The sequence below is a fragment of the Peromyscus maniculatus genome, chromosome 23 (assembly GCF_049852395.1).
Source record: "Peromyscus maniculatus bairdii isolate BWxNUB_F1_BW_parent chromosome 23, HU_Pman_BW_mat_3.1, whole genome shotgun sequence".
Taxonomy (NCBI): Eukaryota; Metazoa; Chordata; class Mammalia; order Rodentia; family Cricetidae; genus Peromyscus; species Peromyscus maniculatus.
Genome location: NC_134874.1, coordinates 24,971,590 through 24,998,585, shown reverse-complemented (window position 1 = coordinate 24,998,585; position 26,996 = coordinate 24,971,590). Strand labels below are relative to the sequence as shown.

The 26,996-nt window shown below is 43.4% G+C and overlaps 1 long non-coding RNA gene across 2 annotated transcripts; it reads left to right on the top strand.

Moving 5' to 3' along the window:
• The first annotated feature begins 3,381 nt into the window (after window positions 1–3,381).
• On the top strand, window positions 3,382–25,255 carry LOC143270527 (uncharacterized). Of its 2 annotated transcripts, XR_013047722.1 has the most exons (5): window positions 3,382–3,461; window positions 4,183–4,451; window positions 16,213–16,360; window positions 19,045–19,105; window positions 24,962–25,255. It is a non-coding gene; the product is annotated as an uncharacterized LOC143270527 (long non-coding RNA). The 2 variants fall into 2 exon arrangements; XR_013047721.1 differs by lacking the exon at window positions 24,962–25,255 and having other exon boundaries at window positions 19,045–19,135.
• Window positions 25,256–26,996: the final 1,741 nt, after the last annotated feature.

The window sequence follows — 26,996 nt, the reverse complement described above, 5'->3', positions numbered from 1 at the left end:
AAAAATATGAGCTATTAGATGCATAAGAAAAAAATTTATTTGGCTCATCATTTGGGGTATTATAATTCATGATTAACTGGTTCCATTGTGTGAGGGTCTGTGGTGAGATAGCACATTGTGGTGGGAGCATATGATAGAGAAAACTGTCCAGTCATGGCCAAGAGCTGATGAGAGGAAGACTAAAATGGGACATTGATGCAATGGGCCAAGTAAAATTTATTAGGGAATGAAATCAATAAGGTGCATTCACAACAAAGAACATAGTAGGCACTGCTACTGATCCAGCTGCCATTGTCCTTCTGTTCTGCCCAAGGGTGATGGGAACCAAACTGCAAACCACATTTCTCCACAGCAACCACCCAAAAGACATGCGACCCTTGCCCCACAGTTTTTAAGATGTCCCATATCCTAGAGAAGGCCATGCCCATAAATCCAAAGAAGGCTCCATCCAATTGGTCATTGGGCAAATGGCGGAATTCCCACAACAGAAGACAAAAAGGCCAGAGGTCTTCTATCCCTTTGAAGACATGCCCATGCTAATCAAAAGATTCCTTACTAGATCTCACCTTTTGAAGTCTCTACCATCTCTCATTAGGTACCAAGCCTCCGAGGAAATGGACTGTTTAGATTTGATGGTTTGTTTTGTCAACTTGACAGAATCTGGAGTCACTTGGGAAAAGGAAGTCTCAGCTGATGTACTGGAGCAATCAGCTTGACCTGAGACCATGTCTAAACAGGATTGTCTTGATTGTTGATTGATGTGGGAGTGCCCAGACCAATATGGATAGTGCTGCCTTTGTGCAGGTCATCCTGAGTTGTAGAAGATAATATGCTGAGCACTAGCCAGAGCAAGCAAGGCCTATGAAGCATTCCTTTATGGTTTCTGCCTCCAGATTTCAGCCTTGAGTCCCCCTCCCCACACACACACATTTTCTTCAATGGTAAACTATAACCTTGAAGTGCAAGCCAAATACATTCTTTGCTCCCAAAGTGTTTTTGATTATGATATTCATTACAGCAACATAAAAACAAACTGGAATAGGAAACATCCCAATATCCAAACCACAGCAAGTATCCATCAGTGAGTCTATTTCTACTGTGTTCTGAGAAGTGGCAAGGGGGCAGTTTGTAAAAAAAAAAAAAAAAAAAAAAAAAAAAAGAATGGTTTTGTGTGTCTTGTGGGGCTGAGGATGTCACTTGGTTGGTAGAATGCTTGTCCAGCATGCACAAAGCCTTGAGTTCCTTCCCCTACACAGCATAAACTGAGCATCGTTGTCTATTTTTGTAATCATAGCACTTGGAAGGTAGAGACTAAGGATCAGACATTCAAGGTAATCTTTCACTGCATGATAAGTTGAAGGTTAGCCTGGGCTACATGAGACTGTGTGTCAACAAAACAAATAAATGCCAACATCAGGAACAACAGAAACAAATAACTTGTGTCCACATCCACCATAGACCAAGCATGGGCCAGACTCTCAGACGCTCACTTCTATTATAGCTTGACAAAGTCACGAGTTTCACAGCTGGATGATCAGAGCATCATTAGATGAAAAAAATGTAGCAGCAGGGCTTCATGTGGGGGAGGCTGGGGAAACTTGTGATAAAAAGGCTGGTGGTCCCCATCTTTAACCAGGAGGAGAGTGGCACATTCCATTTCATCTGATTAAACCCAACTCTTCATTCAGCTTCTAAATTGTGACATTTAAGAATCTTAACCAGATGTAAAACATTTTCATTTTGTCATGAAAAAGGATCAGTCTTTATAAGAAATGGAAACACTCTCTCCCTCTCCCCCAGAACTCTGTATCTGTCCCTTTAATTAGGCTCTCATTAATAAATCTATCTTGCTCTCAAATCCCCATGTACTTGGTACAGTAGTTCATTAGCACAGGAAGAGGCAATTTAGATTTCCTCAGATAATAGCATCTGTCGCTAATCAAATTAAGGCAGGATGTGTAAATGTATCTAAGGCCGGACAAGCTTGTGCTGGATGAGGTAAGGGGTGGGGGTGGGGGTCAGGCAATGATCAACTTAAAAGCCCAATCCCACAGCCTTCATATAGGAGGCTGTCTTTATTATAAGAATCTTGCTTTAGTTTTTGCTCTGAGAAGACTGTCCTTCCATTGGCCAGAACACTTGTTTTGATACAGAGTTGATCAAATATTCTTACCATACCTCAAAGTACTACAGAGTTATGACCAATGAGCTCAGAAATTCATTCATGCATGCATGCATTCATAGATACATGTATTAATGTAATTAATGTTCGCTGTTATTATTTGAATCTGAAATACCCTTCATAGGCTCCTGTTTTGAAGGCTCTGTTATCCTCAGGCTGCTCTATTTTGAAGGACTTTCTTAAATCAATTAACAATCAAGATGCTTCTTCAGAGACACACCCACAGGCCAACCTAATCTAGGTATTTCTTTAATTGAGGCTTTTCTCTAATGTGATTCTAGGTGGTGTCAGGTTGACCATGAGTGTTATGTAGAGTAGGAGGTAAGGCCTGGATGGCAGAAGTATGACTAGGGGTAGGCCTTTGAAAGCCGTAGAGTGTCACCTGATTCTGACCATGCCTTTCCGTTTCTTACTCTACCAACATGCGGTGAACAAGCCTTCCCCTCGTGATCCCACTGCCATTCATTTCCCCACTGTGGTTGTTTGAATGTCATTGGCCCCCATGAGCTCATAGGGAGTAGCACTACTAGGAGGTGTGGCCTTGTGGGAGGATATGTGTCACTGTGAAGGTGGGCTTTGAGGTCTCCTATATGCTCAAGCCACACCCAGTGTCCCAGTTCACTTCCTGTTGCCTTTGAGTCAAGATGTAGGGCTCTCAGCTACTTTTCCAGCGCCATGTCTGCCTGCGCACCCCCACGTCGCACCATGATGGTACTGGACTAAACCTCTGAAAATGTAAACCACCCCAACTAAAGGTTTTTCCTTTATAAGAGTCGCTGTGGTCATGGTGTCTCTTCACAGCAATAGAAACATTAAGACAGACACCCACCATGATGAACCATAATCTCTCTGTAACCATGCACCCAAACAAACCTTTCCCCTGCCAATCCTGTCAGGAATTTTGTCATGGTAACAAGAAAAGTCATTCAGGTATTGGCCAAGCTCTCACTCCTTTTCCTTGTGCCAGACTCTGGAGACATAAAACTAGAATAAAGACACAGAGACAGCATCAGAAATTCTCTCTTTCTCAACATGATAGGAGGAGGGACCATACACGTGTTTGCTTCTGTATGTCCCCCGGGCTGCCACCTCACACACATTCAGTTACACAGTCTTTGAGTAATGCTAAGGGCCAGAACTCTGCTGGGTGCTAACTATAGACAAAGCATTCTAGAATGGCTCCACAGCACCAGGCAGTAAGTTTCCATTTAAAGACATTCAGCAGGATGACGAAAAGATAGGGAGGAGTATGGATCAACCAGAACCGGGACTACTTAAGGTGGTGACCTTGGAAAAGAGGCCAAAAAAACGAGGAGAGGGTTGAGGTACAAGGTCTATAAAAATCACCAGGATCTGGGGCAAAAATCATCAGGAAGATGCTGAAGCTTGATAAGAGCAAAGGCCATCTGACGTTATAGAGTGGAATGGTTTCCACCGCACCACCCTGGAGCCTTAGTCAGCTTTGCTAGTCATATGGTCATATACCTCGGAGGATAACTTTTTTGAAAAGAGATGAGGTATTAGTTCTGGTTCATGGTTTCAGAGATCTCAGCCCATCATGGAAGGGAGAGCACAAAGATGAAGAGATGCTCACATCACAGAAACCAGGAAAAGGGAAAGAGAAGCAGGGGAGAGGGACTGAGGGAGGTAAGGAAGAGGAGGGGGGAGGAAGGGAGAGGGGAGAAGAATTAGGAGAGGGAGGAGAAGTGGAGAGAAGAAATGAAGAGGGAGAAGTAGGGGAGGGGAGGGAAGTGGAGGAAGAATGGGAGGGAAGAGGGGCATGAAAAGGGGGAAGGGAGCAGGGAAGGAAGAAAAGAAAGAGAATACACGTACATCAGCAGACTTCTTCCTTTCCTGCCTTTCAGTCTCTCTAGCCCTCAGCCTAGGAGAGGTGCCATTCATATTTATGGCAAGTCCATCTTTTCAGTTTATCCTTTCTGGTGACACCGTCACAGGCCCACCCAAAAGCTTCCCCGACTAATGTCCTAAATATTTACCAGTTCAATCAAGTTGACCATCAAGATCAGTCCATCACATCACTGAGGAACCAAGGGAGCACAGAGACCAAGGCTTTAGAGAAGAGTTACTCAGGACAAGGCGAGAGTGACTGTCATATGTGATGCTGGACCATGGAGTCAAGTGAGCCAAGAGAACTGATACTTGGACATGGCAGAAAGAGGAGTAGGACCCTACTTACTGGAGAGGAGTCTTCACACAGCTTGGTAGCAAAAACCTGAGTGTTGTGGGTTGGAGAAAATCTGTGACATATGTAAGTAGTCTGAAAAAGCAACCATTGTAGGGGAATTTACTCATGAAAGAGAGAAAATACATGGGTGTATGGGGCAGCAAATGAAGGAGAGGCCAGGTTCCAGTGAGGGTATTTTCTAATGGGTGCTCTGTGACAGTATTGGCAAATGATGGTAGGGCTGGCTCTTAAAAGAGCGAGAACGCCACTGGAGGAGATACAAGCATAATGGTAGAGAGAGTGTGCAAGATTATTTTGTTCACTATGTGAGGAGGAGAGGTAGCACAGCCAGGCTGGTAGATGAGAAGTTGGCAAAATGTGATGATAGGCTTCTATTCTGTTTTCTCAGGAGAAAATAAAGTCCAATAAGTCTGAGGAGATGGTTTTGGAGGATGGTAGAGAACTGAGTGTGGAGATGAAATGGAATGCCACACACTGCTGAGGCTCCCCTTGCCAAAGACCATTTAGACTGAGCCTGTTGACACTGTTGGATGGCCATCAACAGCTGTGTTTGGCTGGTGGGTATGAAAGTTGAGTTCCTTCCTGAGGCACAAGGGGTGGAAGAAGGAAGAAAGAGAGTTCTTAAGAATGCATGCAAGACAATGATGAGAAGAAGTGCATGCAGAATCTAGCCACAGCCAGGATGGAGCAGCAGGTAACTAGAGGTATGACAGGAAAGTGGACAAGTCGGCAGGTTGGCAGACCCAATGGTGCCAAAATAGGGGTATGAAAGGAAATGAACTGCGAGCAACATGGTGACAGTTACCACAGTGATAGTTACCATGGTGATGGTTGCCACAGTGATGGTTGCCTTCTGTAGGAAATCTTGGCATCTGGGTGGCAACACCGAGGCCTATCTTTGTCTTTTCCATGTCTCATGGCTGGGCTGAAGACAAGGCGTGAAAAAGGACCCATGAAGTCCTAAGACATTAATGGATAAAGTAGTAAACATTTGCAACATTAGTTTTGAAGGGTTACTCAGAAGAATAGGGAATAGAAACAAAAATAGACTGAACTGGAAACTGCTCTAAGTGGGAATTAAAAATGCACCCACAGCAGGGAGTATGAAGTTAAAAAACACAAATGGAAGTTAGAAGGTATGGAAGAGAAAGATATTTCAGGCAAGTTCAGTAGAGTCTTCTCAGGTTCATCATAAAGCAAGTCTCTATGCTTACGTCTCCAGGCACACAGTCAACAGTGGTTAGATGTTACAGTGCCACTGATGGTGAACAGTACTATGGATATTCTGGTTTTCTTTCCATTGTTGTGATACAATACACTGGAAATTAAGGGAGAAAGGGTTTATTTTAGCTCACAGCAGAGAAGTTCAATCAGGAAGAGCTTAAAACCGCTGGTCACATCATGACACATTTATAATCAGGAACAGAGAAAGAGTAATGCATGTATACTGCTTAGGCTGTCTTTCTCCACTTCTACACTCCAGGATCCCAGCCTATAGGATGGTGTCACCCGCAGTGGGCAGGTCTTCCCACCAAGTAATACAGTCAAAACAATTCCCCACAGGTATCTCCTGAGGCTCATTTTCTAGACAATTCTAGATACTGTGATGTTGACAATTAACATTAAGTATTTCAGTACAGTAGAAGATAATAGGTCACTATCTATCAATGCCTCCTTGGATATGTCAGTGTATAGGATAGTGATAATTTCTGGTGGTTCATATTAGAAACAGACCTATGCTTCACTTCTCCACTAACTCAATATTTGCCAGACAGTGAGATAGCCTACATTATTAAACAAATGAAGGGGAAAAAAACATGCTTGGATTATTCACCCTGCTCTACTGCAAAATAATAAATCAACAATTTAAGCTTGACAAATGATATAATTTCAGAAGAATGTTGAATTACAGTCTACAAGAGAATTTTTCAAACGTGAGTGTACAAAAGAATGACCTGACAAAATAGAGTGCACAATCTTGCCCAGTCATTACGACTTCATGTGTGAGGAGTACCATCAATGACCTTGACTAAACAGCTCCCAGATGCTGCTAAACACTGGCTTTTGTTTGTATTGGCTGATTGATTAATCGACTGGTTGCCTGGTTTACAAACTTAGTAATGTTGGAGACAAAATCCAGGACTTTGTGACTGCTAGACAAGTGTTCTATCACAGAACTGTAAGTCTAACAAGGGATCATAGTTTGAGTAGCAGCTTTGGAACTATGTCTTCTATACCCCTGGCATGGCCATTGTCTTCTTGAACTCTCTCAGTTCCTGTGATTGCCCAGATAAGGCCTGCACAAGTTTGGGTCCCTTAAGGTCCTTCTTGGAGAGGAGATGGGTTTATGAGAGCCTGCCCATCCTTGAGGCTACATAAACAATTAACAGCTATTAGAGTGGAGGGGATGCTCATGAAGCCCCATCTCTCCCAAGAATTAGGGACTCACAAAATTCAGCCCATCTCTAAGAGTTTATAGGCAGTTAACAGTTGCTAGGGGAGCTAATGATGTCCTCCCTCTCCCAAGGAATTTATAAGCAGTTAATAGTTGTTGGGACAGACATTTTCTTCAGTGGTGTAGCTTCTGGCTTGTTATCCACCTTCCTCTAAGTAACCCTTTATCCATTAGGGTAACCCAAGTTATTCTAATTAAACTCATTGGCTTCCCCATGTGTGGTGGTAATATAATTATACTGAAATGTGATTTTGATTGTATGTTAATAAATAAAGTTGCCCGGGGGTCAGAGCTATTAGAGCCATAGCAAGAGTGTGGCGGTGGTGGCACACGCCTTTAATCCCAGAAAGCCAGCCTTTAATCCCAGGGAGTGGTGGTAGAAAGCAAAAAGATATATAAGGCGTGAGGACCAGAAACTAGAAGCATTTGGCTGGTTAAGCTTTCAGGCTTTGGAGCAACACAGTTCAGCTGAGAGATATTGGGATGAGGACACAGAAGCTTCCAGTCTGAGGAAACAGGACCAGCTGAGGAACTGGTGAGGTGAGATAGCTGTGGCTTGTTCTGTCTCTTTAAATAGACTAACAGACAGGAAATAGAGCCCTCATTGGGGAAGCTGGGACACTGCAGGCGGGAGGGTGAGATTTTAGCTCTGAGCTCTGACCTCTCGGCTTTCTCTTTTACATTGTTTCTGTGTTTCTTATTTAATAAGACGGTTGGTTACATCTACACCCATGACAGAACTGAATATAATAGTTCCCTTGCTTTGTTGTTGATGTTCCACAGGTAGAAGAGCACGTATTTGTCTCTCTAGGAAAAATTTACACAACAGTAGCACCCAGTAGAAGAGAAATGGCTAGAGGGAAAAAAATTAAGAATCAGAAATTGTGATGATTAGTTTTAATTGCCAACTTGATAAAACCTATTATCACCTGGGCAAAGAGTCTCAATGAGGGATTGTTTACACTGGGTTGTACTGTGGGCATATCTGTGGAGGATTGTCTTAATTACAATAATTGATGTGGAAAGGTCCAGCCTGCTATGGGTAGCATCATTCTCTAGGCAGGAGTTCTGAACTGTGTAAAAGTAGAAAAATCCAGTTGAGCATGATCAAGAGATCATGCGTGTATTCATTTCTCTCCGCTTTTGACTGTGGATGTGATGTGACTAGCTGTTCTAGGTTATTGCCTAGACTTCCCCACAGCAGTGGACTATAACTTGGAATTTTAAGCTGGAATAAACACTTTCCTCCCATAAATGGCTTTTTGTCGGGACAATGCATCACAGAAACAGCAATGAAACTAGAACAGAAACAGGATCAGTGGAAAGACACAAGAATAAAAGGGGAGAGGCTAGAGATATTGACCGTGAGCCTCACTATTAATTTCTCATATTGGCCTTCATAAAAGAGAAGCTGTTCTTTTACAGTTTGAGGCCAGCTAGGGTCAGGAAGGCATTGCCTGCTATGTAGTGAGTTTGGAAGTCCTTTTTTTTTTTTTTTTTGGTTTTTCGAGACAGGGTTTCTCTGTGTAGCTTTGCGCCTTTTCCTGGAACTCGCTTTGGAGACCAGGCTGGCCTCGAACTCACAGAGATCCGCCTGGCTCTGCCTCCCGAGTGCTGGGATTAAAGGCGTGCGCCACCGCCGCCTGGCATGGAAGTCCTTTTACCAGCAACGCTTTTCTGGATAACAGAATGAGATTGGTGCTTGAGGAGGATTATTTGGCAGCAGTTCATTAGAAGGACCGTGTGCAGCGATCTTGGGAGAGACTATGTATTACTTACTTTCCTATACCGTGCCCCAAAACAACTTAGAGAAGAAAGAGTTTACTTAGGCTAACATTCCAGGGGGAATTAAGTCTGTCATGGCAAGAAAGGTATGGAAGCAAGAGCATTTGGCCAACCTGGCAGTCTGAAAGCAAAGAGACATCCACATATAGGACACAGAGAGGCTGACCAGGAAGTGGGCTCAAACTGTAAACCTTCAAATCCTGCCACCAGTGACATGCCTCCCCCAGCAAGGCTCTACCTCCTAAATGTTCTGTAATCTTCCCAAACAGCGCCACCTATTGGGGACCCAGTGTTCAAATGCATGAGCTGGTGGAGGATATTTCTCTTTCAAACCACACAGATGATAATGAAGGTTATTCTTGATTGGGAAGTGGGAGAATTACAAAATTTTCATGGAACAGAGAGATGGAGAGGGGAAAGGGAGAATAAGGTTGGCTCTGGAAAATGGTGAAGGGGAAGAGGTTTGGCTGGAAGACAACTGTGTAGACCAAAGTAAGGGAAGAACCTCCAGTAATCCAGAGACTTTTGGCCTTCTGGATCTTTTCTCTCTGGGGCAGAATTAAAGAAAAAAATGTCGCTAGAAATCTGCCATCTGTTTAGGCATTAAAAGAAGTTAAATGAATTTATACTCTAAAAGGAGGAGTCATGGGCAGAAAGGAACAAAAGACCTCGGTTTGTAAAAGAACTCCTGGCTTTTCAAACAAAAGCATAGTTACTTGGAAGGCAAGTCGTACAAATAACAATTTTAAAATCGGTTAATTTCTTACAGAATTTTCTTATCGTTCATTGTCATTGTCACGGTGTCTTAGATGTAAAATTGTGAAAGTTAACAATGAACTGGGTGGTCTGGAATATTCTAGAAGGAGTTCAAGGGTGACCTTGGTTTGTGTTCTCTTGTGTTTCAAAACCTTCTGCTTTAGGTCTGGTTTACAGTTGGCTTTGTTGTTAGCTGTGTGTGTGTGTGTGTGTGTGTGTGTGTGTGTGTGTGTGTGTGTGTTTATTCATGTGTATATGAGCCTGTGGGGGGCTCAAGGCTGATTTCATATCTATTGCTTTTGTCTCATTTTTTAAAGACAAGTTCTCTCACTGAATTCAGGGATCACCAGTTGGCTAGACTGACTGGCCAATGAACTCCAGAAATCCACCTGCCTCCATTTCTTCAATGTTAGGGTTACAGCACATTGCCACCATATCCAACTGTTTTTGTGAGTGTTGGGGATCCAAACTCAGGTCCTTATGCTAGTGTAGCAGACACATTGTCCACTTAGCCATCTCCCCAGTGTCTGGCTTTGCTTTTCATTGAGGATCAGGCATGATTTGGATAACTCAAATGCTTCCCAGCAGAAGGACCCTAGTTCAATCTGCAGCACCCCCATAAAAATCTGGGTGTGGAGGTGTCTATAATCTCCACATTGGAAAAGTGGAGACAAATGCTTTCTTAGAGTTCACTAGCCAAGTATTCTAGCTTAATTGATGAGTTTCAGACTCAGTAAGGAACCTGCATCAAAAAGTAAAAGGTGGAATTTGGTTAAGAGTACTTGCTGCTCTTGCAGTTGGTTAGGGTTTGCCAGCACTAAATCAGGCAACTCACAACTACTTGTAACTCCAGGGGCTCTGATGCCCTTTTTGGCCTCTATGGCAGACACCTGCACACATAAGTAAGAATGAATCTTTAAAAAAAAAATAGAGGTTAGTAAATGGTTGAGGAAGAAACCTGATATAGACCTCTGGCCCCCATGTGAACATACTCACAAATACACATGCACACACACACACACACACACACATCTCAGTCCCCCCCACCTACACACACACACACACACACACACACACACACACACACACACACACACAGTTTAAAACAAAGAGTTTTGAGAAGGCTTCTGGTCCCAAGTACCAATGTACAAAACTTTGACGAATGTCTGTGGATTTTTTAACCCAGGCACTAGTGACCAATCTACAATGATTACTGTCATTTGTTAGGTTGTAGCAAACAGGTACCAGGTTCTTCCCTGACAGTGAGTGACAACATATTCAGTCTTATCATTGGTCAATGGACAGATAACTTCCCTCCTCCGCACTCTAAAGAATTCTTTTCCCCAGTAGGACAATAATTTTCTCATTTCAGCTCTGCAAGACCTCTATTTTATGGGATCTTGGGGGCTCACAGCAGCTATCTACCATCCAAAACAGCCTGCACTTTTGTCTTCAGTGGAGGATCCCCAACCCCCTTTCAAACAAGCATTATTACAACCATTTTATAAAACCCAGACAGAAAGAGCTCCCTGATGCCTCCTTGGAGTGGCCTGGTGTGGCAGTCTTGTCACCGGGCCCCATAGAAGTGACTCTTGCCCTCTTCCCTACATGAGAAGAGTCAAGGTATGAGAAGGAGAAGGACCCCAGTGCCTGTGAATTGTAACCAGAGCAGGAGCTGAAATGGTAAGCTAATAAATGACTCTAAGATAAGCGTAATCCGTAGCTGTTTCTTTACATGGAATGAAGGTATAAATATGACTAAGCCAAGAGTCTTGGTATGGGAAGATGCTGCTGGGATAATCAGGTGGAACAAACCACATAGTCACATTTATTTTAAAAGAGAAATAGCTAGAATTCCAACAGACATAGAGGAGGGGTTCAGAAGGCACCATCCCCTTACAGAGGAGTTGTTGATAGTGGGTAGCTCCTGTGGGAGGGAAAATCATTCTTCCTGGAGAGTGGGTCAATTGGTATGTTACCCATGCTCCAGTGGAGGGCCCTACACACATACACATATGGGAAGTGTTAATTATTTGGACTTAGTGAATAAGATGATTAGTTTTCTCTTTTTTGTTGTTTTGTTTGTTTGTTTTTGTTTTTTGAGACATGGTTTCTCTGTGTAGTTTTGGTGCCTATCCTGGATTTCGCTCTGTAGACCAGGCTGGCCTCGAACTCATAGAGATCCACCTGGCTCTGCCTCCCGAGTGCTGAGATTAAAGGCATGTGCCACCACCACCTGGCCAAGATGATTAGTTTTAAATGTCAACTTGTCCTAACCTAGAATTACCCAGGAAGAACATTTCAATGGAGGAATTATTTGGATCAGGTTGACCTGAGGGCAAGTCTGTGGGAAATTGTCTTGATGGTTAGTTGATATAGGAAGACCTAGCCCCTTAGTAGGCAGCACCATTCCCTAGGCAGGGTATCCTGATGAGTACAAAGAAAGGAGAAAGCCAGCTCAGAAGCAACCAAGTGTCCATGAATTTATTTTCTCTTTGCTCTTGATTGTGGGTGTCATATGAGTAGCTGCATGAGTTCCCCTCTTGGCTTTCCCACAATATCGGACCATAACCTGGAATTGTGAAACAGATATATGCCCTTATCTCATAAACTGTCATTGGTCAGGATGTTTATCACAGAGAAAGAAGTGAAACTAGAACAGAGAGTTATTTTTTAAAATGCAGAAGATGTAAACCTAGGAGGGAACATGTTGTCTGGAGATGGGAGAGTTGGGGGTGGGGGGAAATATGGGGTAGATATGATCATGTTTCATTGTATACATAAATGGAATTCTCAAAGAATAAACAAAATTGTGTGTGGAGGGGGGGTCTGGTACATGTGCCTGTGAGGCCAGAAGAGGATGTTGGTGTCCTGCTCTATTACTCCCCACCTATTGAGATAGTGTCTCAAGAGCTATATTGTGATGTACACAAAGAAAAGAGCAGGTGATGTGATCAGGCAGACCGCAAGTCTAGGAATGAGGGTAATTCCCATGAGCTAGGATAACCAAGGAGCAAATTCTTCTGTGTACCAGTAGAGGCTGTTTGGCCCTGCTAGATTGCATCTATAGTCTTGCTCATTGTAGAAACACCAGGACCAAAACTGTTAAGTGAATGTTGTCCTAAACCCCCTAGTTTGTGGCAATTTGTTACAACAGTATTTGGACTGTCTCAGAATTAACCATCAATTTGACATTGACTAGAATGACCTGATAAAAGGAGTCTTGGTTGAGTGACTTTAAATGTAGTTGGTCTGTGAGGGGTTGTCTTGACTATTAATTAAAGCAAAAGGGTCCAGCTCACTGTGGGCAGCACCATTCCCTAGGCAGGCGGTCCTGGGATGTTTAAGGAAGGTAGTTAAAACATATGCCAGTGAGGCAGTGAACCAGCAAACAGCGTTCCTCCATGGTTTCTGCCTCCAGATTCCTGCTTGGGTTCCTGCCTCAACTTCCCTCACTAATGTACTTATGGCAGGCCAGCTCCCACCTTTTACAGGGTTCCTATGAGCAGGAGAGAGGAATAAGGAATATGTAGACAGAAGGATAGTGGAGGTGAGACAGACAGAAACACAGGATAGCTTTGCATGCACATGGTCAAGTCATCCCCTTATGCAGCCCTGCTAGGTAAAGCAAGCTCAGATCTCATTAGGAAACCCCTGTGGGCTCCCACATGTACTGTGACCTAAAAGTATAAACTGAAATAGACTGTTTCTATGCTGAAATGTTGACTGGCTTGATCTTATGCAGTTCTTATACAGGCAACCATAGCTACTTTGGGTTCATGGTGCAACTGTCCTGTCTTGGCATAACCCCCACCTCTGACTCTTATAATCTTTCTGCCTCCTTTTGCAAGATAGTTCCTGAGCCTTGTGTGTGTTGGCGAGTAGGGGAGACATGTGATAAAGATGACCCATTTGTGGCATTTGTGGCTGAGCACTCTACTTAGTCTCAGCACTTTGACCAGTTGTGAGTTTCTGTATTTACTGCCATCCAGTGCACAAAGAAACATCTTGACCACAGCATTTTATCAAAGCAGCAATAAAAGTGGCCAGAACAAGGTTGCTTTTACATGCTGCGGTCCTAGTGGAAGAACACCACATAAAATCAAGAGAACTGGGTCTGGGTCCCCATCCGGGGGGCACCGATGGGCTTGCCAGGTTCTTGCTTCCTGAACAAATATTTGGACAGACACATCTGCTAGGAGCAGAAGAGACAGTTTATTATTATTATTATAATAGAGGAGCTCTGGAAATAAGCCAGAGCTAGATACTGGTCATTGGTTCAGGGGAGCCCATGCTGGGAGCCTTGTGACTTTTTTATGTAATATTTACATAGCACACATTTGGTGCACATGTTCTGTTTATCTATTGTGTTACATGCAGCACACTTACAGTGGTGTTAGTCTTTCTGCTTCATATATTCATTTTTTTAATTCTAAAATTTTTAAATGAATTCATTCATTGAGAATTTTATACATGTATAGAATATATTTTGATGTGTCTACTCTCCACTTGCCCCAGCTCCTCACACCTCTTTCACTACGCCCTCTCCCAATTTCATGTTCCCTTCTTTAAAACAAACTAAAATCACTGAATCTGATTAGTGCTTCCCATGTGCACGTGGGTATGGGGCCATTCACTGAAGCATGGATGACCTATCAAGAGCCACATTCCTGGAAAGAACTGACTCTCTCCTCTATCAGCCATCAGCTGTCAAGAACTCAATTAAGAGTAGGGCCTATGATTCTCTCCAGCCTCCAAGCTGAAATGTTGACTGGCCTGGTCTTGTGCATGCAACTATGGCTGCTGTGAGTTCATGAGTGCAAGGCCTTGCCATGTCTAGAAGATGTTTTGCCTTGCTCCTCCCCAACCGCTGGCTTTTATGATTGCCTGCTCTCTTTTGAAGATGTTCCCTGAGCCTTGTGGGGAGAGGTGTTGTATAGAGTCCCCTTTAAGGCTCTCTTCTCCACCATTGCTTTTTCTCTGTATACTGACCAGTTGCAAGTCTCTGCTGCAGCATAGACTGATCTTGATGTCTCTCCCATCTCTCCCGCCATCCTGTTCTCCTTCCTGGGAAGACTAGGCAATCATGAGGGCAGGGAGCTGGATTCCCCTGCTGTGTCAGACAGACTTGGCTTCCCATTAGAGATCTTTAAGTCCATGCCTGCTTTTGCCAGTCTATGCCATACTAGGCATGTGTCAGCATGAGTCTCAAATCTTTGAGCCACCATGTGGTTGTTGGGAATTGAACTTAGGACCTCTGCAAGAACAGCCAGTGCTCTTAACCTCTGAGCAATCTCTCCAGCCCCGAGTCTCAAATCTTTGAAACGTCCAGGGTTGGCATGAGAAACTTAGAAGTTAATATAATGAAAAATGCCTCACACATAATAAGCAATTATTGTTATTGGGTACTTTGGTCCATAAACCAACCACCCAATTTCCCCTGCATTTTGAAGATGTTAGGAATGAGTGAAGAAAAATGGATTTATTTACAGTTTGGCTAAACTGAGGTTGAGGAGAGAAGACTAATTTCCTCCCCACGGAGCCAGTAATTTATAGTAATTTATAGAAAGTTGTGAGATAGGGGTAGTATATAAGAAAATTTATTTGTGAGACAGAGTAAACAATCTTTTCCTGGAGGAAGGGGTCCTAGACCCCAGGTTTCCTTTATGGTCTCTGTAACTCAGTCTTTAAAATACTTTAACTTAACACTTATTTCTTTGAGAGAAAAGCATGTTCAGGGTACAACTTTCAGGAATCAGTTCTCCCCCTTTACCAGGGATGTACAAGAACATAGACTTAAAAAAAATGGTAGAATTCATTTTAAGAAGATGGGAATGCTTTAACGTTTCTTTGGATGTCACTGAGGAGGCCATCTCTTTTTCTCTTGACTGAACTGAAGCATCCAGATGAACATACGAAAGGAGTCAGTTTGCAGAGGAAGTCTGGAAGCCCTTCCTTGCCCTGGCTTCCTAGAAGGAAGAGGATGTGGGATTGGTGAGGGGTTGAGGGGGTGGGGTAGGGTCAGGAAGGAACCTCTGAAATACCAATGGTGGAAGAGGGGGCTATAACTGTCCACACGATGTATAGCCAGAGACCTTGGAGACTCTTTCCTCAGCTCATTAGCCCACTCTCAATCCTTATGACTTCATTTCCCTCCTTCACAACCACTCTTTATTCTCATCAAGTGTTTCTGGTGCAGCCTTCTGCCCTGGCACTCGAGAGCCTGAGATCAATTGCTCTTTGAACTTTGATTGAGGTTCTGTATTAATACTAGCCAATGAGCATGCTTTCCCAGACACTCAGCTCTCTCTGTGTGTCTCTGACCTCCATGCCTAACTCAAATGACATGACATTGTCTCCATCTCTCCTCCTGGTGGCTGCCAGGATTTTCACTTGCTTGTAAGGCTGTTTTTAATCTCAAACTCTAATAGAATTGTAAGTGAGCTTCCTTCTGGGTCTGTTTTCAAATTCTTTCATTAACAAGACTAAGAACTGGAAAAAAAGAATTTCAGTCTCCCCAGCAACACCATAATACCTTATGTGAGCCCAAAGGATTAGCATAAAACAAGATAAGGGAACTTCTCAGCCCATAAGAAAGACAGAGCTTAAAATTTCAAAACTGAGGCAACTTTCTGGATTTGAACACATATTCAGGTCCTCATCCTCAGTACCTGTGATTATGACCTTCAATGGAAATAGTGTCCTTATATAAAACAACAAAAAATGTGTATCATTGTACATAATTATATAAAGGTATTTTCTTCAAATATGAATATCTAGCCTGTCCCTGCCTCTGATTTCATGGGTGCTAGAACCAGTTTCTTTCAGCATCTAGTGTCAAGTCTCCAAGAATCTCCCAGACCATTAGTGCCTGATCAAGACTGCTGAGACATCTAGCCTCTTGGACCGAACAACTCCAGGATTTTCTGCTTCTCTGGTGTGAGCAGGTATTGTTGGACTACCCAGAGCATATCATGTAAGTCAACATAATAAATCCCCCATACATACATACATACATACATACATATGTATGTATATATGGTGCTGTTCCCCTAGAGCAGTGGTTCTCAGACTGTGAGTCATGACCTCTTTGGTGGATGTATATCAGGTATTTACCTGATCCATAACAGTAACAAAATTACAGTTATGAAGTAGCAATGGAATAATTTATGGCTAGGGTCATCACAACGTGAGGAACTGTATTAAAGGGTCACAGCATTGGGAAGGCTGAGAACCACTACCCTAGAGGACCCTGATTAGTATATTATCATACCTGTTTCCAGTGTTCTCATTGGCTTAATAAATGATAGTGCCCATTATGGTGATCCAGCATTATGTGTTAGATTCTTATAGTGAAATATCACACTGTATCACATAAACTTGTACAGTTTATCATGTGTTAGCCAAAAAATTAGACATACACACGTGTGTTGGAAGAAAAATGATGGAGCTTGTCTGGTCGGGCTTAGTAAATGGAGTTCTCTGGAACTGAAGAGCAACTGTGCTCACACAGGGACGCCACACTCTGTGTGCCCTTCATGGAAATCTCCGAGTCGCGCTCACATGCCTGGTGCCTGACCTTGGCGGTGCTCAGGAGAACTCGAGATCAAAGGAGGGAGAGCGCTCCTCTCTGGTACTTCAATCAGGGAGAGAAGCAATTAAAATATGAATTAATCTAAGTGAGATGAAAATGCAGGCGCCCGAACAAGAGCATCCCTCTCACCTTGAACCTGCGCAGAGTGCAGCGCGGCTCCTGTGATTAAAGACATTTTCATGCCATTAAGAACCTTCTCTTCTAATGTTAAAAAACAAGGTGTCACTCAAGCGCTCTGAGCCGCCTCGATGAGGACTTCTCCCTCTCTGTCGAGTTAAAGACCTTGATCTTTTCAGTGTTCTCAGGTGGAGGGGGGAGCATTTTAGGAGGGGACGCTGTGAGGACTCGGAAGATGGCAGGAGTGTGGAGTCCTGAACCAGATGAAAGGGGCAACTGTATTTGTCACCTTTCAGATCAAGCTTTTCAGCTTCCTCAATTTGACTATGCAGCCAGAATTGTGGCTGCCGGGTGGTACTAGGAAGGTAGAACTGGGGCCGCCCGACAGGGGGCGCACCCTCAGTGTTTCATCCCTCTTTTGTTCCAATTCTTTCTTTGTAAAGAGAAGACAGTATTGGAGTATTTATTTCTATAATTTTGCTCCTGGTTCCCTTTGATCTCCAGGGCATGCTGGAGGCTCGTCCTCCAAAGAGGGGAGAGACAGCAGCCTCAGAGGAGGGAAGTCAAATGAGGGGGTGTCTATAACCCTTCCAGGCATGTCCAAACTGTCGACCATTGGCAGCATGAGTCCCAAAATAGTTATGAATTTGACAGAACACTTATAAATGCCAGTGTCATGTCACAGTGTCAATAGGTTGGACACCCCTGAGGTGAGTGGGAGGAGGGCCTTGGGATCAATATGATCAAGATGATGAAGATCATATATTTACTTATATGAAATTGCCAGAGTATAAAAGAGATGCTCTATTTTAAATCAAAAGGTTGGACACCCTGAGAGAATTTGACATATCTGACCTTGGCTTTTTCTGTTTTGGGAACATCCATTTTTGCCTGGGTGTTGTCCACATCATTTGCTGATCTCAAATTAGCTAGGAATTTTATTGGGTTGTTGTTCTGGTTCAAATCTGTTGCTGCAATAATTCTGGACCAAAAGGACCTTGGAGGGGAAAGGGTTTATGTGGGCTTATACCTCCAGTCATAGTCCACCATTAAGAGAATCGGGATAGGGACTCAAGGGAGGAACCTGGAGGAAACGCCATGTAAGAACTGCTTGTTGGCTCACTCCCTAGCTCTGGCTCTGCCAGCATTCTGATACAGCCCAGGACAACATGCCCAGGGAATGGTGCCACCCACAGTGGGTGAGGACCTTGCCCATCAATATTCAAACAAGATAATGCCCCCCAGACACAGCTACAGGCTAAGGCTAATGCCTTCATTGGGGTTCCCTCTTTGCAGGTGACTCTAGGCTGTGTCAAGTTGACAATAAAAGGCAATCAGCAGTTATTGTTGATGCTTTAGTTTCTATAGTGCTGACCTTGTGCGTGCTAAGCAAGTTTGCTGGATAGTTATGTCGACTTGACACAAGTTAGGGTCATATGAGAAGGAAGAATCTTAATAGAGAAAAATGCTTTTGCAGGATGGTTCTGTAGACACGGCCATGGTGCATTTTCTTGGTTGGTGATTGATGTGGGAGGGCCCAGCTCACTGTGGGAGGTGCCACCCCTGGGCGGGTGGTCCTAGGTACTGTAAGAAAGCAGACTACACAAGCCAATAAAAGCCCTCCTCCATGGCCTCTGCTTCGGTTCTTGCCTCCAGGTTCCTGCCTTGAGTTCTTTCGATGATGACTATGAAAGTGTGAGCAAAATAAACCCTTTGCTCTTCATGCTGTTTCCGGTCATGGTGTTTATCACAGCGATAGAAACTCTAACTAAGGCAGCAAATACTCTATGACTGAGCCATCTTCCCAGCCTACAGTAGCTTGGAATTTGAGAAAAACCATTGAGAAATTTCTGTGACTTACCAAACCTGGGACCCTTGGAACCATTGGGCCATCCCAGTCTGGATTTAAGAAGGGTTTTTATCTTTTCCTTTCTTTACATTTCCTCCAGGTCTATGGATTTGATTGGACCCAGTGGGAAATCAGAACCCATAGTCATGACACCTGCAAGAGTAAGTGAAGAAGATCACTCCCTGGAGGCGGGGATGAGGTAGTGGCCTGGAGGCAGACCATTAACCTACCTCCTTCTCTGGCCTCAGCATCTCCTGAATTTCTTGTTTAAATCATGATCACTTGGATTCTGAGGGCACCTGAGATTTATCAAATGATGGTCTCTCACTGTGGGACCTCTTAAGAAAGGGCCAGAAGCATAACATTCACATAGTCTTAAGCTGTAAAAAGACAGTACTCCTGTCTACAAGATATGCCACTCAGGCAGTATAAAGGGCTCCAGAATTTCCAAATGTCACCCTAATTTACTATAGCATTCTGTCCTTAGGTAGCTGTTGTACAAGATGCCTGTCTCTTTCTGTGTGCCTCTTATACCTTCTCAAATGTGGGAAAGGTACTATCATGCCGAGGCATTTTGGAGGCTGTGATGTCTCACTGATTGAACTACTCCTCCCTCTCCCCCATGACTGCTGACCCTTACCCACATTCAGAAAAATCCTGAAGGCTCTCCTTACTTCTCCAAGTTAAAACCCCTAAAATCCTGAAGACTTCTGAGCAACCAGCCCACTACCTATTTCTCTCTGAATACTCACCCTATGGGTTGCTTGATTTTGATTGACAACTTGATTGGATTAAAAGACACCTAGGTTATTTGTCTGGCTGTGTCGGTAAGGAAGCTTCCAGACCACAATGGCTGTGAACTAATGAAACTTTTCTTCTACCAGTGGGCTTTAAAACAATGTAAATATGAAAATGGATAATACAACTCAAATCATAGTTGTATTTTTTTATTTCCTGCCAAATGTCACTTTTCTTCAAATGCTGTATAATTTTCTGCCACACTGCTCTGAAGTTTATGTGACTGTCAGATGCCAAGTTTCACGGAATAATTCTTTGAGATTTATTTTTGTTTTTAATTGTGTGTATGCATGTGTGTTTGCAAGTGCAGTTGCCCACAGAGGCTGGAGGAAGGCATCAGGCTTGGATCTGGAGTTACAGACAAGATGTGGGTCTTGGGAATGGAACTCAGGTCCTCTGCAGACCAGCATGTGTTCTCATCTGCTGAGCTGTTTTGTCAGGCTCAGAACTTCTTTTTTCTTAAAATTTCTAACAATGTCTGGGTTGAGTCTCATTGGATCAGTTTAGAAATCATGCTTATCATAGAACCAATCACTAGTAGAGATTGGGAACTGTTGATTGGGCCAACCTGGGCTCATGGCCATCCTTGAGGACAGAAGAACTAACCTCAAGTCTCCAATCTCACCATGACAGAAAGATGCTATTTCCAAGTGCTAGAAACAGTATTTATTTGTTCATTTTCATAGGTACCTCAAGCGTGCTTGAGTTGAAGCTACAGATTAACAGAAAAAACTAAATCCCTGCTAATACCTGCTAGTATAGCTATTCTCCCATTTCTCACATCCAAACTGCTAAACTATAACCCCCTGCAACTGGGGGTTTAAAGGAAAAAATTGCTTACAACTAAGCTTGCCTGAAAGGCCGTGCATATGCCAACCTTTATAATAAGCAAGATGTGAAATGTAGAGAGAGCCCACACCATGTTTTTGTGGAGAAAAAGCCAAATATAAGCGGCAGAGGGGAGATAAGACATGGGTAATGTCTTGTCACATCATCTTGATTACTCAAAGAAAAGGAGGGGGAGTCTTCCATTCAGGGCTTGTAAACTTTTCTCTGCACTCAAATCAGTGTGCTGCCATTCTAGGCTGGCACCCCAACTTTGCAACGCCCTAAATTTAGTAAACAGCGTTGATTCTACTTCCCTCACTTTCTGGGTGCTCTTATTGTGAAATGAGAATGCTCTTATTATGAAGTGAAGAACACTTTCTCACCCAAGGGACATCAAAACAGGAAATACTATTCCATTCAAATGTAGTTGTCCCCTTATCCACGGTTTTACTTGCTGCATTTCCAGGAGCCAGTGGCTAACCTTGATCTGAAGGTATTAAATAGAAAATTCCAGAAATAAAAAAGTCACACCTTTTAAAGGACCCAAAGCTTCCTGTATATTAGGCAAGCAGTCTATATCCCAGACCCCTCTTTTTAGTAGAATGTTCTTATTCATTCTCTCAGAATTTTTGTACATGGATATAATGTATTGTGATCATATACACTTACCACACACACGCCCCTTCAATTCATTCAGGATTTCCTCCTTTCTTTATCTCCCTCCCAGATGGTGGTACTATGGAACATGAGTCTTATTTAGAAGCCACTGCAAATCTGTCATCAGCGGTGATGTCTTTCCATGTCCTTTCCTATCACCACTCTGCTCTTCCTCCAGTCAACCACACTATGAGCTATTCTGGTCCACCATGTTTTTCCCACCATGATGGACTGAAACCCCTGAAACCACGATCTAAATAACTTCCTGGGACTAGGATACTAGTGCTCATGGTGCAAGTTAATAATCAGGGACAGGACTTGAATCTTTAAATTGTGCTTTAAGTAGAGAGCTGGCAATCTGAGACGACAGCAGATGAGAGCGACAGATTTATTTTTCATTTCATTCCCAGCCAGCACCTTATATAGAGAGAACAAACAACGAAAGACCATTATTCTAAAGCTACATCTTGCCCATGCCACTGGGCGGTCAGATTTGTCTCTGAAATTCTCCATATTAATGTTGCCTTATCATCTCCTGCCCCCTCATTATTTTAGTTTGTTTTGCAGTTCAGGGGTATGGTTCACTGTGGCAGGGAAGGCATGGGAGTGGAAGTGTGAGATGGTTTTTATCCACAACCAGGAAGAACAGAGGAATGAATATGGGCATTCACCTCACTGTCTCCTTTTTATTCAGTCTGGCATTCTAGACCATGAGATAGTGCTGTCCATTCAAGATAAATCTTCCTTCCTTAGTCAAATATTTTGGGAAACAACTGAATAGACATACCCAGGGATGTGTTTTCATGATGATTCTAAGTCCTGTCTAGCTGACAATGAGCATTAACCCTAACAGTTCCCAAGCAGAACATCCGCTATCATTGGCCCCTGGAGAGCCTTCCATGAGCAGGACACAACCTCAACAACTGTGCACAGCAGCCTATGACTTCATACACATATATTATGTTCTTTAAAGGTCATCACATTGGGAAATTTTAGAAGCACTGCCTTTGTGAGGCCTACAATCCACTCTCAATCTTCTTCTCCCATGTCCCCCAGGCCTTGCCAGCAATATTATAGAACCAGCCATGCAGTTTTCATGGAAGGGTAAGACCTGAGAGATAGTTCTCATCTGTTGGTTTCATGGTTAGGTTTCTCTCAACACTGGCCAATCACATCTTGCCTCAGCTTTCAGAAATCATTGCCTGAAAGATGTGCTTCTTGCTTTAGCATCTCAAGTTCTTATAGAGCAGATTTTCTTCAACACCAGGAGCTGAGATTTTTTTTTCAGTCAATTTTGTGACTTCTTCCATGACCCTGGATGGTATGGAATCTGAATCATGAAGGGTATAAAGCACCTTTCTTCCTTCTACTAGCTTTGTGAGTAGCCTACAGATGTCATGGGTCAATTGACCACAAGGACCCATTGAGGAAAATGTGTGGGAATTCTTGTCATTGTTAGGGAAAGGAGATTTTGTTGTGACTCACAGTTTGGAGGAATACAGTCCATCAGTGTTGGGAAGGCATGGTGGCAGGAATGTGAGACAGCTGCTCACATTGCATCCACAGTCAAGAAGCAGATAGTGCACCTTCTCCTTTTCATTTAAATGGGAGCCCCAAACCATAGGGTGGAAATTTCCACATTCAGGATGGGTATTTCCTCCTTAGTGAAACCTTGTCTATCACTAGACAACATGCCATGCTTTAACATTCATCTAATCCTTACAATGTGACACTACAACCACTGCACCTCCCAATGGCACATGTGTATATGATTTTGACTATGCACACATCCAGTTTGAAAATGAGAACTCTTTAGTCCTCTGTGAGACGGGCTGGTCCATAATTGATTTTCCATAGACAAATGTTTTACATTTTTGTATACTCTTGGTAACATCTTAGTCAAATTTACACTGAGCCCTTCTGAGTCAGATTTATAGTCCATAGGATTCCATTTAATGGAGGCAAGCAATGCAATTTCAGGGCAATTTAAATGGGATTCCATTCAGACACAGAACCAATGCTTGTTAAGGCCCCCAGAGGTAACAAGAAATCTTCCTCTTCTCATTTGCTTAGAAGCAGCTGTAGCTCACTCCAGTAGGGCTAAACAGCCCAGTGCAGCGGAGCAAGTGGCTCAGCATGGTGGATTTTATGACCCATGTTCACTGAAAGAACAGAGACCAAAAGAAAGGGGGAGAAAAGAAAGCAGGGCCATAGATATATAGAACACCCAGGGTCTTTGCAGATTGAAGGTGCTTGCTATGAGTATATAAATTACTATACTGTATTTCATGGTCCTGGTTGCAGCACCTTGCATAGCACAGACTTAGAATTTGATCACTAGTCCATGGCTTTTGAACAGGATACAGTTTGAACAATTATATAGTGTAGACTTGAGACATCGCACACACATCCTCTTCGTGTGTGTGTGTGTGTGTGTGTGTGTGTGTGTGTGTTTTAGAGGGATGTGTATATGCATGTGTGTATAGGTGTGTGTGTACATGTCATGTGTGTGAATTGTGAATTTGGGTATATGCATGCAGAGGTCAGAGGACAACACTGGTGTAGGTATAGGTTCTTGCCTTCCACTTTTTTGGAGACAGAGGGTCTCTTGTCATTCACCATCGCATGCATTAGGTTAGTGGACCTAAGAGCTCCTGGAGATTCTTCTATCTCTACCTCCCCTGTCCATGAAGGAGAGTTAGATCTCCAGCATCCACGTGGGAATAAAAAACTGTAACGTGCACACTTTCGATCTCAGTACTGGGAAGGCACATGTGACATGTACCATGCTGTGACCTCAGGAGTCCTCCATCCTCTGCCCATCTTGTACCACCCATCCTACTGTATAACTGCACTGTTTAACTGCACAGAGTCCCATTATGCAGTCCAGTTTTAAACTTGAAATCCTCCTGCATCATCTTCCAAATGGCTGGGACTGCAGGTGTATGTCACCACTCCCAGCTCAACCGTTGCAACTTCTAAACTGTGTGTTATGGTTTTAACATATGTACTACTGGAGAATTGCTCCAATTGCCTATGGGGACAATTGATTTGTGTTTATCCATCATTATTTGTTGTTTAAAGAGCAACAGATATGTGGACAGTACAACGTACACATTGTACATAAAATAATGCATTATCAAATAATATATATGGCTGGAGTTGGTGATATACACATAAAATCCTAAAATTCAGGATGCCAGGCAATGAACAGAAAGTCATTGATCATTTTTTGAGTGACACGGGAAAACCTTGTCTCAAAATACTATGTACATGTATAGGAAGGAAGAAAAGACTTGCAATAGAATATCTCCTACATGAGCAGTTCCCAACCTGTGGGGCACAACCCCTTTGGCAAACCTCTGTCTTCAAAAATATTTGCATCGTGATTCATAACAGTAGCAAAATTACAGTTAAGAGTAGCAACAAAAATAATTTTATGGTGGGGGGGTCACCACAATATAAGGAACTGTATTAAAGGTCACAGCATTAGGAAAGTTGAGAACCACGGCCCTAGATAGAGACGATCTTCTTCTCACTCTGGAAGCACCAGTTTCCTGGGACCCGTGGAACTGAGCCTTATTCCCCAAAGGATTGGTCCCTTTCGTATTTGTTTCACTGGGGTAGCCGCGGCTTTCCCTTGTAGCAGAGCTTGGTAAATGAGAGGGCACCTGAGAAGCAATTAAACTAAACCAGAAAATCTTTTCCTGTTCATTTCATCTTGTCTTAAATAGCTTACACATCCATTGAACTGGGAAGAGCTCACGGTGGTTTATGGTGATTGCTCTGGGAAGGGGTCAGTGCCTAATGAGCTGAGGACATATCTGTGACCCTGATGAGATGACTGTGAGTGAGCAGAAGAAGACCTGTGGGAATACTTCACAAAGCGGCTCACAGAGTGGAGCTAACAGGAGCTGATGTGGTACTAGGGCCAGGAAAAAAAAGCAGAGCCTCTGGAAATTAGGTAGGCTGCAGTTCTCAGGGTACCGGAGGCTAAAAGATGGCCAACCTATCTCACCAAACACAAGCACTAAACACAAGAACCTCGAGCTCCCCCAATTTCTGAAGAGGCCATTGTTTCATTCCTCTTTGTGGTGGAATAAAATGCCATCATGTCTACATGTTTGAAAGTTAGTCACCTGTTGATGCACGTTGAAGCCGCTCCCAATCCTGGCTATTGCGAATGTTGCCATGATGAACGTGGATATGCAGATACCTGTGTGGCATGTTGATTTCGAACCCTTTGGCCATGTACCCAAGAGTGGACCTGCTGAAACATGTAGTAGCTTCTCGAGGAGCTTCCATACTGATTTCTGAAAGCAGAAAATGAACAATGCGGGAATAGAAAGAGCTCTTTGAGAAAGTAGGGAAAACGATTTGGGGGAGGGGGTGAAAGAGATGGGAGGGAGTAGGAGAGGGAAGTATGGTGAGGGGGCAAATAAGAACAAGGTGTGTCCTAGCTTCGTTTCTGTTGCTATGATTGCGCTGCATCCCCCCATCACAAAGTAGAGAAAGATGATTGTTGATGCTTGGCTGGCTCTTCCACTTTTTTTTCCAGTCTGTGACCCCAGACCATGGGCTAGTGCCACCCGCATTCAAAATGTGTCTTCCCATCTCAGTTAACCCCATCTCAGTTAAACTCCTTCACAGACATGCTCAGAGATAGGTCTCCTAGGTGATTCCAAACCTAGTCGTGTTGGCAGTGAGGATGAACTATCACACTGAGCACTGGTGGGAACTGAACTTCAGCTCAGGGGAATGGAGAGAGAAGGAAGGGAGAGAAGGAGGGAGGAAAAGAGGCAGGCAGGGAGAAAGGGAGGGAGGAAGGGAGGGAGGGAGGGACGGAGGGAGGGATGGACGGAGGGAGGGACGGAGGGAGGGATGAAGAAAGGCCATAAGTTGCTCTCAAAGCTACTGTATGTCTGAACCAAACCAAAACCATCCCAAGCCAAAGGCATCTTAAATGGGCCATCTGTGATCCTAGTGTAGAGATGATACTCTTACCCTCCTGGAAGATGGAAACAGCAGAATGCTGAGTAGAGCAGAGAAGCAGTAGCCACCAGCCTCAGGTCATCACACCCTATCATTTTCCAAGTAGTGATATGAATTCCATGAAGAGGAAATCCATATGTAATTATACATGTACAAATCTGTGAATGTGTTCTTAAAACAAACCATCCATGGCTGAGTTTTTACTCATTCCTCCAAATTACCCATGCTATTACACCCAAGAGTGTGCATCACAGAATTTAATATTGATATTTAATTTAAGATCCATTAGCTCAATAAGGAGAATGTGTACATGTTTGATGGAATGTCCACTGTGGTTCTGCACTGTAGGATACTGGGAACTGACTGTAGAAATCCATGTGGATCTTCAACGAGGTGCACTTGGGTGGGCTGAAAGATGCCCCTTTTTCCTGCTGCTCTTCTTCCTCCTTTTTCTCCTTGTTAACAACATCATCCTTCTCTTCCTTCAATTATTCCCCCTTCTTCCCTTTCTCCTCCTCCTCTTCTTCTTCTTCCCCCTCCTCTTTTTCTTCCACTTCATCCCTACTTTTTGTTTTTCTGAAACTGGGTCTAAGTCTACAATCCAGGCTGGTGTCAAACTGGCTAATGTAGCACAGGATGACCTAGAACTCCAGACCTTCCTGTCTCAGCTTTCTTATTGTAGGGAATACAGAGCTGAACAACCTTATGTAGCTTCAAAGTGTGTTCTTTACTATCAAGAACAGGAAGGCACAGTGCACAGAGCAGGCCAGCTCCTCT